Source organism: Tyto alba, unplaced genomic scaffold (assembly GCF_018691265.1).
Source record: "Tyto alba isolate M040663 unplaced genomic scaffold, T.alba_DEE_v4.0 Super-Scaffold_18, whole genome shotgun sequence".
Classification (NCBI taxonomy): domain Eukaryota; kingdom Metazoa; phylum Chordata; class Aves; order Strigiformes; family Tytonidae; genus Tyto; species Tyto alba.
Genome location: NW_024881280.1, coordinates 17,582,244 through 17,594,143, shown reverse-complemented (window position 1 = coordinate 17,594,143; position 11,900 = coordinate 17,582,244).

Genomic DNA, 11,900 nt, shown 5'->3' with positions numbered 1-11,900 from the left:
TGCTGATGTCAACATTTAAAGCACCATTCATATCACTAAATTACCTTTGGCTGGCTGTGGGAGCAGGTGTAATTTGCCTAAATGAGTGTTTGTGTATAGATAGACATACTTTAATAAAAAAATTTCACCATTAGTTTGATGGTCTGTATAATTTTTCCAGTATTAGATACGCATAGACAATGGGTTGAGACTGCTGATCTGCTGTCCATCAGGAATTCGTTTTTAAAATCTGTAATTTTTATTTGAATAGGAAAATTGTTATGTAATAATATGATTTTATGCACGATCACTTTAGAATTGTTTCAATAAGCCCTTCAGGTTATTGAATACACTTTGTACAGTTTCCCTCACACTCTACCTCATGTATCTCTAGTATGACTTGAACTTTTCATTTTTTTTTCATTTAGTTATAGGTAAGTAAACTTATTAACATGTTATATGTTCAGAGGAGTAGATTTCCGCAATAACAGTAAATATATACCTTTAACAAACCAGTAAGGTAATGGCAGTTGCAGTCCTTAATGATAAATGAGAGAATTCATACAGACTTTTTCCCAGTATCTAGATAATATTTCTGCTGAGAAGGCTTCACAGTTTTTTCCAGGAAATTTCTTCAATTTTTTTTTTTTTTTTTTTTTTTTTTTTTCAAAAATTAAGGGCTCCACTGTAATGAAAAAAAAAAAAAATCTTGGTTTCACCTAGTAAACAGATCTATACTGTGAAATGTGTCCATTCTATAGCCTATATTAAAACCATAACATTAGAGCAATTCCTTCAGTCTGAAAATCTTATGAATCAAACACTTGCCACTGTCTGTGGGAAAAAGAAATACTCTTCCTCTTACTTTACTTATATATCCAAAAAGCTGTATACTCTATGAAAAAATTATATGTTTCTGCTTTTATTATAGTGTCTTTTTTTCCAGATAAATTATACATCCAAATAATATCACCTATAACCAATAAGTATCATCTACCTACTGTTGTCCAAACCACACAGCTGGTAAAATGATAGGAAAGATAAGAATCCCAGTCTGATGGAATAAGTAGAGAGATTTCAATTCCATCTACAGCTTAAGTAGAGCTTCAGTGCAGAGTACTGAATTCTTTTCCTTAGTAATTTCTTGACTGTGACAGTAGTTTAGATTATGATAGAGTGAGGATTAGAATTACTAGCTTATCATTAACACACAAAATATATGATGGCAAAATATATTGAGGAATAGAAAATACAGATTTTTGGTAAGATACTGGGTTTTATTCTCTTAGACATTAGTCCGAAGCTTCTTTTGACTTTAATGGATCAAATCATGCCATTATTGTTCAGATGTCATCTTTTATCTTTGCCAAAGTCTCTTATATTCTTACTAGTGTCTTGCTTTCTGCAGGTATATCACACTCCTTCAGCTCTAAATTACAAATAATTATTTGTCTCATCTGTAAGATTTGTGGTCTTTGTTTTATGGCTAATTATTTAAATAATGATAATATACAGCTTTGGACTCTTCAGTTTATTTATCCCCTTTTTCTTGTGTCACCTATCTTCGATCATTCCAGAAGTCAAGCCTTACCTGTACTAATGCTCACAAAGATTTTTTTTTTTTTTAGGATTTTACATTCAGATACTTCAGATGACAAATTTTATACACACATGGGAAGTTCTTTATACTATATGTGGCATAGAACCTTAATTATTAAGACAGGAAACAGACAATATTCTCAGTGTCCTTCACTGGAACTTTAGCACAGAGGGATTAAATGAGTCAGACAGGTATCCGGCTGTACTCTTTACAGCTTGGCTCAATCATTCATACATACTTTTTTTTGCAACTAAAGGAAAAACCTTAAAAAGTCTTCAACCTGTTAGGAAATCCTAGATAAGCCTCAGTCTGCTGCACAAGGACTTGTAGTCTGAAAAAGATTCAAAATATTCTAAAATTCTCATGTCGTGTTTGCCTGATGCTTTGTCGTAAGTCACTTTTAGTTCCTGAGAAATTTAGATCTCAATAGGATCACCAGTTTCATCTAACTGTAGCAGTTAGTTTTGTCAAGATATTCTAGAATAAAGCCATGTGATTAGTGTAAACAATAATTAATAAATACAAATGTTAAAAACAAGCCCTAAACATAATTATTAATTTGAGATATTGAATGTATGAGTATACAATTTTTTGTGGGTGAACTAAATAAGAGAAAAAGGATGAGCCTGCTGAGGTTATACGAGTTATATGAGAAATAGATACCTATTTACTTCCTCAGACACATTTTTAGAATTAAGTGACTTAAGAATCTAGGTCTATCTGGAATTCCTTTGATCAGTTTTATATTTAAAATTTAATGTTTATTCAGTATATATACAGCTCACAAAGCTGATCAAATAAGATGCATATATATCTAAAATAATTATGGCAAATTTGTTCAGTTACACAAAATATTTAACACTGTATCACCTTTTTACTTAATCACCCAGCTGACCTACATTCTTTAAAACAAATTTTCCTAGCTGATTTTTTTTTTTTCATTTTGTATTTGTTATAGTTCAGGAAGGATTTGTTTTCCCTGTAAATAGAAAAGGTGCCTCTCTGTATAGAAGTGTGAACATGTTAGCAGGGGCCTAACATCTATGAAAAGCTAAAGAAGTAGAAAATGTCTGTCAAGGATGCTAACAGGACAGAAAAGTTATTTAAACATAGAGTTACCATTAGCAATATTGTTCTGCTCCATTATGTATACACAGCATTCTGTGTTTTTTATCATTTAAGTAGTAACCTGAAAAAAAGTATTCAAAATACTTTATATATATTCTTTTAAATCTTACTTTTTAGTGATTGTGGGACAATTAGTGTTCCCAGAAGGAAATATAACTCTTCCTTTATTATTACTATAATTATTTCATTAAGTACCCTTTAGGGCTTCAATGGCTGGAACTGTCATAAAACACAACATGGAATTTGTTGTAGAGATGGAATTAGAATTTTATTTCAGCAGTATTTTGAGGAAAGTGAGGAATTTTCACACAAAATTAGCACAGCTAAATTCAGAAGGAAGTAACTTTTGAAAAAAGGCACATACCTTTAATTATGTATTACATTTATTAAACCACTAATTGCATGTGATGTTTGATATTATGTCTCTTAAAGGCAATTTTGTGATGTTTAGCACTGTAAAAGAGTCAATGACCTGTGGAGAGAGTTATTTTCTTAAAGTGCTATACTATTCCTGTTGAAGTTACTAGCTTTGGCTTGTATAGAATTGACCTTCTTTGACTGAAATGAGGATCACATGGAGCCAGGTCAACAATTCTGAGGATGACTGACTTAGATTAACAGCAAGATCTTTTGTACCAATCCAACTGGTATGGCAACAAGGTGCTGACATTCAGGAAATATAGCAATGAGTGGCAAAATAAAATTGATTGGATCATATACACCCTGGAGATATTGTGGTCTGTTGTATTATAAATAAGGCAGTTCATATTATCCCTCCTGTGTTTCAGCAGCATAATAGAGCTAATAACGTGTAACTGATAAAATTTCTAATAAAGCCTTATTAAAAATATTTGTTCAGTGATCCTTTCACCCCTTAGTTTTGCCTTCTTGTGGCTGTTGGTGTTGCACTTTCAGTTTCTGAACAGCTTATGTCTTCCCTCTATTTTTTTTTTTCTTTGGTAACATCCTCTTAATTGGTTCTTTGCTCCGTAGCAACTTGTCTTAATGAATTCAATTAAAAGGATGTGATATTATGTGATGAATGTTTTATACTCTAATTTAACACATCTTAAAACTGAAGAAGTACAAAATGAGTATCCTGTGGCAAAGGGTACAAAAATACACTTCTTTCTCTCACGCTTAATTCACTTGAACTAGAGGCCATCATAGTTTGAAGTGGTTTTTGGTGTCTCCATGGACACAATGGACAATGACTTCAACTTTTACTCAGATTCAGAAACTGCTTTCAAGAAATTTACAAAGCTTTATTTTAGTGCTTGCCACAGTAGAACTTCCTTTGCAGGCATTCCTGGGGGCACCACACTGAAGAAGCTATGCCACAAGAAGGCAGGGCCAGGGATGACAAGGACACTGCATTAAGTACACTCTCCTGAGGGAAGTATGTAGCAGTCTCAAACCATATCCATTAGAATTCAACAGGAGATTTCTTGTCCACAATCTCACTGACATTCAGCTTATGTTGAAAGTGACAACAGTTGTGAGAAAATGATTACCATATTATGAAAGAAATGTCAGTGGACTTTCAAGTACTTTCTTCTGAAACAGTAATAAGATATGTGCAAATAGTACAAAATTTTATTTTCTTTTGAATGAACTGATGAGCAATGTTGTTCAATCTTGCTTTAAAATATGTTAAATATGTAACTATGTTACAACAATGTACAACAATATTAGAAAATAATTGTTCTGCTATTGGGATTACTTTGAATATCTGCTTTCTTAAGCTTGGATAAATGTAAATACATGTAAATGTGAAGTGAAGGCTTTACTTATAAAAATTTTGCTAGTTACAATTGAGGAAATAAATTACCACCCTAATAATATGGCCACTCATAAGAGCTTAATCAATCCCTACTCTATACTAAGGCTTCAGGAAAAAACAAAACAAGCCAAACCAACCAACCAAATAAAGAACCCCCCAAACAAGTAAACAAACAAATGTTTAAAAGGCAAATTCCTCAAAGTATTGACGTTATCATTAGAAAAGTGCATTGAACAATTATAGACAGGAATCCAGACCATTAGTGATAATGAATGGGTGGTGGAGACAGAATATATTTCAGGTATCTCCATTTTATCTATATATGCTTCAGTGGCAAAAAAGATCTTCAAGACAATTGCATTTGCAGCACCATTTGGCTAGCCTCTTATTGGTTTTGTTTAACCAATACAATATATATTCCAAACTCATCAACAGTTTGTGATGGATGTCAACAGAGCCAAGCTATTCCCTTACAGAGAAATATAACCAGAAGGAACAAAGGTGTCTTCCACATTTTTCCCCATTGCTTGTTTGAAAGAATAACAAAACATGATTTACCTCCTGTAAATGTCAGTTTAGGATGTTACAACAAAGAATTGTACAGAACAGTGGGAAATCTTTGGAAGAAAATCATCATCAAAATGATAAGAAACTCATTGGTTTGTGTTTAGTGAACAGCCTAGTTCTTTCCAACTTCATGTTACCTAACAAACACAAACTCACCAGATGGTGAATCAGAAAATCAAATAGATTATATTCAAACAAATGTAAAAGCACATTGAACAGTCATATCAAGAACATCCACAATCTTAACTTTGCCAAACCGAAAATAAATCCAAGAAATCTTAAGACGAACAGAATATCTATGAGAGACAGAGGCAAAGACTAGAATGGAAGAAAAATGAGCCGCACAGTGGAATTCAAGCTTCAGTACTTCAAGCCAAAGACAAGAAAGCTAGCCAAAGAAGAGAACTAGAAAAAAATACTAAGAAAAAATAAAAATGAGGAGAGGCAATGAATAAGAAAGGAGATAAAACACTGAAAATCAAGTGTGCTTTGTAGTGTGAAAACACAATATAAAAAAAGGTATATGGTGATAGCTGGAAATGTGGAATAATCCTGAAATTTCTCATTGTTTTGAAAAGCTAAAAATAAATCATACTACTCTTGCACAGTGGATATACATTTTGAAGAAGAACAAGCTGGATTTAAGACCATTAGATTCTATGTAGAACACTTATTCTGAAGACCCTGGTAGAAAAGTACTTCAAATAATTCTCAGTCAACAGCAGGGCTAAATTTCAAAGGCAATTGATAGACCACAGATATCTGGTAGAACTTTCATTTGATAGACCGAAGTTTTTGATAGAGTAGACTCACATTTTGGAACACCATTCTGTCATATGAAATCTCAATGGTTGCTAATGTTCTCAGGACAGGAATATAACTGAGCATAAAAAATAGCATCAAATGTATCTGCTTTCTCTTTCTGTCATCACTGATAACATCTAGAGTATAAAGAACTAGATAAAAATCCATATATTGTTGATATTATGGACAACACTGAGACAAAAAGCTGAAAAATTATCATTTGTAGAATTGAGGGCTCAAAATTATGACAAATCCTTGAAATGCTAGAAGATTAAACAAATGTTTAATATGGGAGAACAGTTCACCAATTTAAACAGAACTTTAATGAAGCATGAAAACCTCATAAATGTATTAAGATCAAGGTGAGGAAAAGTACAGACTGTATTCACTTAGTTTATCAGTGGATGGACTCAAAAGTTCACAGTAAGGATTCTTGCCAACACTGAGACATTTTGACTCAAATATGTTGATACATGACTGAAAATTTAAAAGTGTTTTGTAGAAAAAAGTAACCCTTCTGAAACAATAGCTGAGATATACTTTGCCTGCTTGGCTTAAGACATCTACAGAGAAACATGGAGGGCTGTGATGGTTCCCATGGGTTCCCTGACATGTGCATTGCTCTTGTCCACAGAGCAACACCTAAGACAACCTTGCTCATCATTAGTGTAGTTATCTAAAGTTTGATTAAATGAATATATAAAATCCAGAATTTTTTTTTTTTTTTTTTTTTTTTTTTTTTTTTTCACCAAAGGAAAGATGTTCTCAACAAAACCTGGACCTCAGATTTAACTTCTAGCAGCTGATTTTCACCAAACTCAACAAAATGTTCCTGTAGCTGGGTGCATACTTTGATTCCCCTGTGACAGTGTCAAGTAGAAACCAAATGCTTTGGAGACATGAGTACAAACACCAACAAACAAGAGGCAAAAACCATTTGAGATCCTAGAGTAGATGATATTAGTATCAGTAACAGTGTAGATAGCACAGTTTAATGCAGTTGAAGATAGACAAGGAAGTACAGATGTATTCACCTACTATGGGGAGAGTTTTGTACATTGTCCTGCTATACAATAACCTTAATTTATACTATAACATATATTAAAGAAATGGTTAAGTAAGACATAGATCTGAAAACAATTGTTTACATCAATCCCCAGATATCAGATCTTTCTACGTCATACACATATTTAGCAAATGTTCCTCATTCTGAAACCAATGAATTGAAATATCTATGCAAAATTTTCTCACTAAGGTTAAAGGGACAAATAAAAACCCAATAAACTAAATATCACCAAAAAATAAGAAAAATATATGGGTCAATCAGAAGAAAGATAACTTCTAAAAACCAGCATAATTTCTTGGAAAAAGACTTTTTCTCCATCTTTGGAATATTCACATTCAGAACTTCCTAAGGAATTTTAAAATTTTTTAAAAGACTGTGATATGAATGATATTGTTATCTTTGGATACTGGTTTTTAGAGACTGCTTGTTGGAGCTCAAGAAAATATTCGATCCACTAGCTCAACAGTAATAATTAAACATAAACATGCTGCGAATTACATATTATTTTTGTTGTGTTTATTACCGGGACTTCTTTTTCCATCACTAACTTAGTATCATAGTGGTACTAATCCAAGAACTGTGATGCACTGAAATCACAAACATCTATTACTACTAATCAAGTCAGAAGATGTCACCTACATGTTCCTACTTTACTTTCTTTGTATTAACCAGACTGTATAGCTAAAAAAAGATGCAGAGTCCACTAAGGGATGCTATAAAGAACATCTTTTAAACTGAATTCTGACTCTTGTGAGCCTACATTAAACTACAGCTTTTTTTTTTTTTTTTTATCATTCTACAATAATTGTAGTCCAAGAAAGTTATCTAAGTCTCTAGCAAGACACTGTACGTTAGACTCTATCAGATTGCAGAGACAAACTGTTCACTCTGCCGTTTGCAAAATAGAGATAATACAAGTGAGAAAAGAATAAAATGACTCTGGCAAAACTGTTTGTTCCATTTTAGGCATAGAAAATTGAAGAGCACTTATTTTACTATAAACTTTTTTTTCTATACCATAAACTTCAACTCCTTTTTCTTTGATAATCCATTCTATTTTTTTCAAAGATCAGAAAATTTATTATCTCACCAAACCCCATGCTGAGCTTTCTTCTTATCCTTTCCTGATTGTTGGTATTGTTGCAACCTGTTCACAGTAAATACATCAGATTATCTTTCACAGTTTGCTCAAGCTCTTCCACCTCCAGAAAGCTGTCAAAGCACTATTTGAAACACACATATACAAGCAGAAAAAATACTATCTTGAGAGAAAGTTTTCATTCTTCATTTACACATGGACTTGATATTTCACTTCTTGCAAATATCAGGTGCATCTTATAAATCAGATCATTAAGATAGTTTCAAATAGATTAGTTTTTATGTCCAGGCAGTCTGTACTTCCCAAAAGATGAGCCAGGTTTGAAACACAGGTAGCAGCTGAAGAAGATTCTGTGTGTTAAAGCATAGGCAAAAAAATTCATCATATTTTTGCAAAAACTCAGGGGTCTTTTTTTCAGGTTAAAATGAGGATAAATTCATTAAATATGTTGACTCCAATTACAGGTAGCACAGCATATCTAGATAAACTGGAAAAGGGGAAAGGTGATGGCAGATTCCAAAGGACAGCATGAGAGAGTAAGTCACTAAGGGCAAAATTAGAGGGCTAAAAGGAGAAGAGAAATTTAAGACAAATAAATGAAAAATCTACATTTTTGTCATATATTGACCCAACTAATGTTTTCTTAATGCATGTTCTTCAGGACTGTATCAAATACTTCTTAGATGTGGATGAAAAAGGATTAGACTTCAGGTCTCTTTTTTTTTTTTTTCTCTAGTTCAGGACAGAAGATACAAACAGGAAGATGGCTAAATGAATTATGTCTGGGAAATCAGGTTTCACACTTCAGCTCTTAACACATGCTTCAGCTTTAGACTTAGAAGCTTTCCTGTTGTTTCTTGGTTTATGCTAATATTCTGTATTTCTAGTTCTAACAACTTTGCTTTAAAAAGAATCCTGATAATGCTTATTGAGTTCAGTTACTGTTGAGCAGGCCCTTAAGTTTTCATGGTTGTTTGTCTCAGTCCCATAAGGAATTGTATTCTCTTTGACAAAATTTCCCTGCAGTTCTGTTTATACCATTTCTGTCGCTAGCTGTGCATTACAGAAGAGTTGCTGGGTTTCACTGTAAAAACAACTGCATTTCAGTAGTTGATAAATTGATCCCTGTTCATACAATTTTGAAAGCACTTGGTTGGCATTTTATTAATAACTATTCTCAAATGTTTTGTTAGTAATTCCACATGTATAGAACACATAGAAACCATCATTTCACATTACCAGCGCACAGGAGTGGCACTTGGACAGTGGTGTATGCTGTATGTTTAACACTTCAATTGTTGTGTCTTCTATCTAATCAGCTAGATTTTAAGGGACTCACACACAGTTGCTACAAAGAGAGAGAGTTTTATCTTCCATCTGGCTTAGCCTCCTGGTACTTATCCTCTAGTTAGTTCTTGCTCTTTTTTTCTGTCTCTATCCCTTTGAAAGGTTTAGAGAAAACACTTCAAAGTGTTGTTTTTCAAAGATGTGGTACTTAAGATAAACTCCCCTCCAGTCTGACCCTCTCCTCATATTTCCCATCTTACAAAAATTCACATTCAGCTTTCTCTTCTCCAATTTGCTGCTGTTATATCCAGTGGCCAAGCCCTGTGCTCACTTTCCATATGCAATCAAAATATATTAAAAAAAAAAAAAAAAAAAGAAAAAAAGAAAAAAAGAAAAAAAGAAGAAAAGAAGAAAAGGATAGAATAATCTTTCTTTTAAGAACTTCTTTTCTATTAAACAGTTTCCCAGTAGTTTGATTTTACCAGCCTGACTGCTAATAAGCAGATTGAGCAAGATGATTCAACATTAAAAATGCACTGCTAGTGTACTCAATCCATATAATAATTGACAATTTTTTCAAAAGGCCCTTAAAATAGGTAAGTGTCTAATTCTAACTGAGTTTCAGAAGGAAATAAAGAGAAATATCAAGAAATATTCTGATTCTAGGAAATGTCACATATCTCTGTATTTATCCCTATTTGTCATCTGTCTGATCTGTAATTTTCTATTCTGTGCATGTGCAACACAGATTGTCTTGCCTTTTCCCTAGGTTAAAAGAGTTCTTTGTGATAAATATGTGAGGTGGTCCAGCTATAAAGTACACAGTAGTGTAAAAATAGAGCACTAATAGTCATGTAGTATACCTATGTCAAAGTATAATATACATTCTGGGAAGTCTCTTATCAAGTGCAAACTCCATCAATCCAGGTTAAGTGCCTTACAGTTCTACTTTCAACACTATTTTTGGAGTTCATGTCTTTGTTTTATTAAAAAAAAAAAAAAAAAAAAAAAAAGCAAAACACTAGCAACAGAAACAACCTACCACACAGTTACCAAGCATTCTGGCTAACAAATTATGCAATGACAAAAAAACTTTTCCTCACCCTTGGCCTTCATTTCCCCCTTGATTTCCTAACTAATACAAGTGCATTGCCACTTAGATGATACTGGATCCAGGATTTGTGTTAACCAAGGCAGATCACTGAGACTGATAAGCTATTCTGAAAAGTGTCTGATTAGGTATGTTAGCTTTTTTAATGACTTGGTGTTATGCAAAACAAATAGGCCATGTTGCCCCTAGCCTGCTTCTTAGAATGCACTTGAAATTGGCACTATGTCATCACTGCCACCTGCTCATTCACTGGCAGGACAGAGCAAGATGATGTGTTCTGGCAAACGGATGTCCAGCAGCTCAATTACTGATGCAGTAACGAAGACAAAAGGGAAGAAATACTTATAAGAGCATCTCAGAGGGAAGGTCTCCTGTGACTCCCAGCACTACCAGCTAGTTATTCCATCCCACATCCCCTCTCTACTCTGTCTATGGAGTCATGATACTCAGTACCTTTGTGTACTCTTTGGCTTGGCGTACTCTTACAGATGATATATTTGAAAACTTGGCTAGACTCAGAATGGTAGTGCTGGAAAGTGTTAATTTCAACTGCTCACTGGCTAACTTCCAGGTCACACTTCCAAAGACTGATATCTTGGCTTAGTAGTGGCATGGGACATTTAAAGAAAGATATGCAGCAATGACAGTAAAACCACTGCCATTTTAATAGAATTTACAGCCTAGTATCATTTATGTTGTGTACTCCCATATATACTTACTCATGCCAGAATATTTAAAAAGAGCAGAAGTAAACCTTATTATAGATACAAGATTCTAGGAAATAAATGTTGCCTTTTTAAATGTCATTCCTTCTGGGATTTGCTTTTCTTTAAGGAACCACAATATGATCTAAATAAATTGCTGCAATTATGGCTCTGATTCAGAAAAGCACTTCAGCACATATTTAACTTAAGCATGAACTTGGCATGCATACTGCTGAGAGCTGGCTTGTGATGATGTTGCTGTAACTGAAGATAGAAGCCCTACACCTTTTATTCAGTACACAGCAAAAGTAAAACTTTCAGACAATAGCTCAACAAAATAAGTCACCTTTTGGAAACTATATGCTCAGTAACATAAAATCTACTGTGCAACTGAGGTCACAACATTGTTTTCCTCAGCTTTTATTTGTCTCATCTCGAAATAACCCTGTTACATTGATGAGTACTAACTAGTTTTATGAAATCAACACTAGCTATTACAGGTGTCCTTGAAGGAAAAAAAAAAAATCCATTTATTTCATGAAATAAGGCGATTCAAATTTAAACCACCACCCTCGCCAAAGACTGAAAATACTTTTTTTAGGAGGAAATTGACCAAGATCAATATAATATGACAAGGGTAGGTAGTTGTGTGAAAGATTGAAATTTTAGTCATACATGAAATCTAAAACATTTAAATGTGTTCTCCAGATAAGAAACTAGCAAATAAATATTTATTTAAAGTCCAGCAGACCTATCAGTAGTTTTAGAAAAT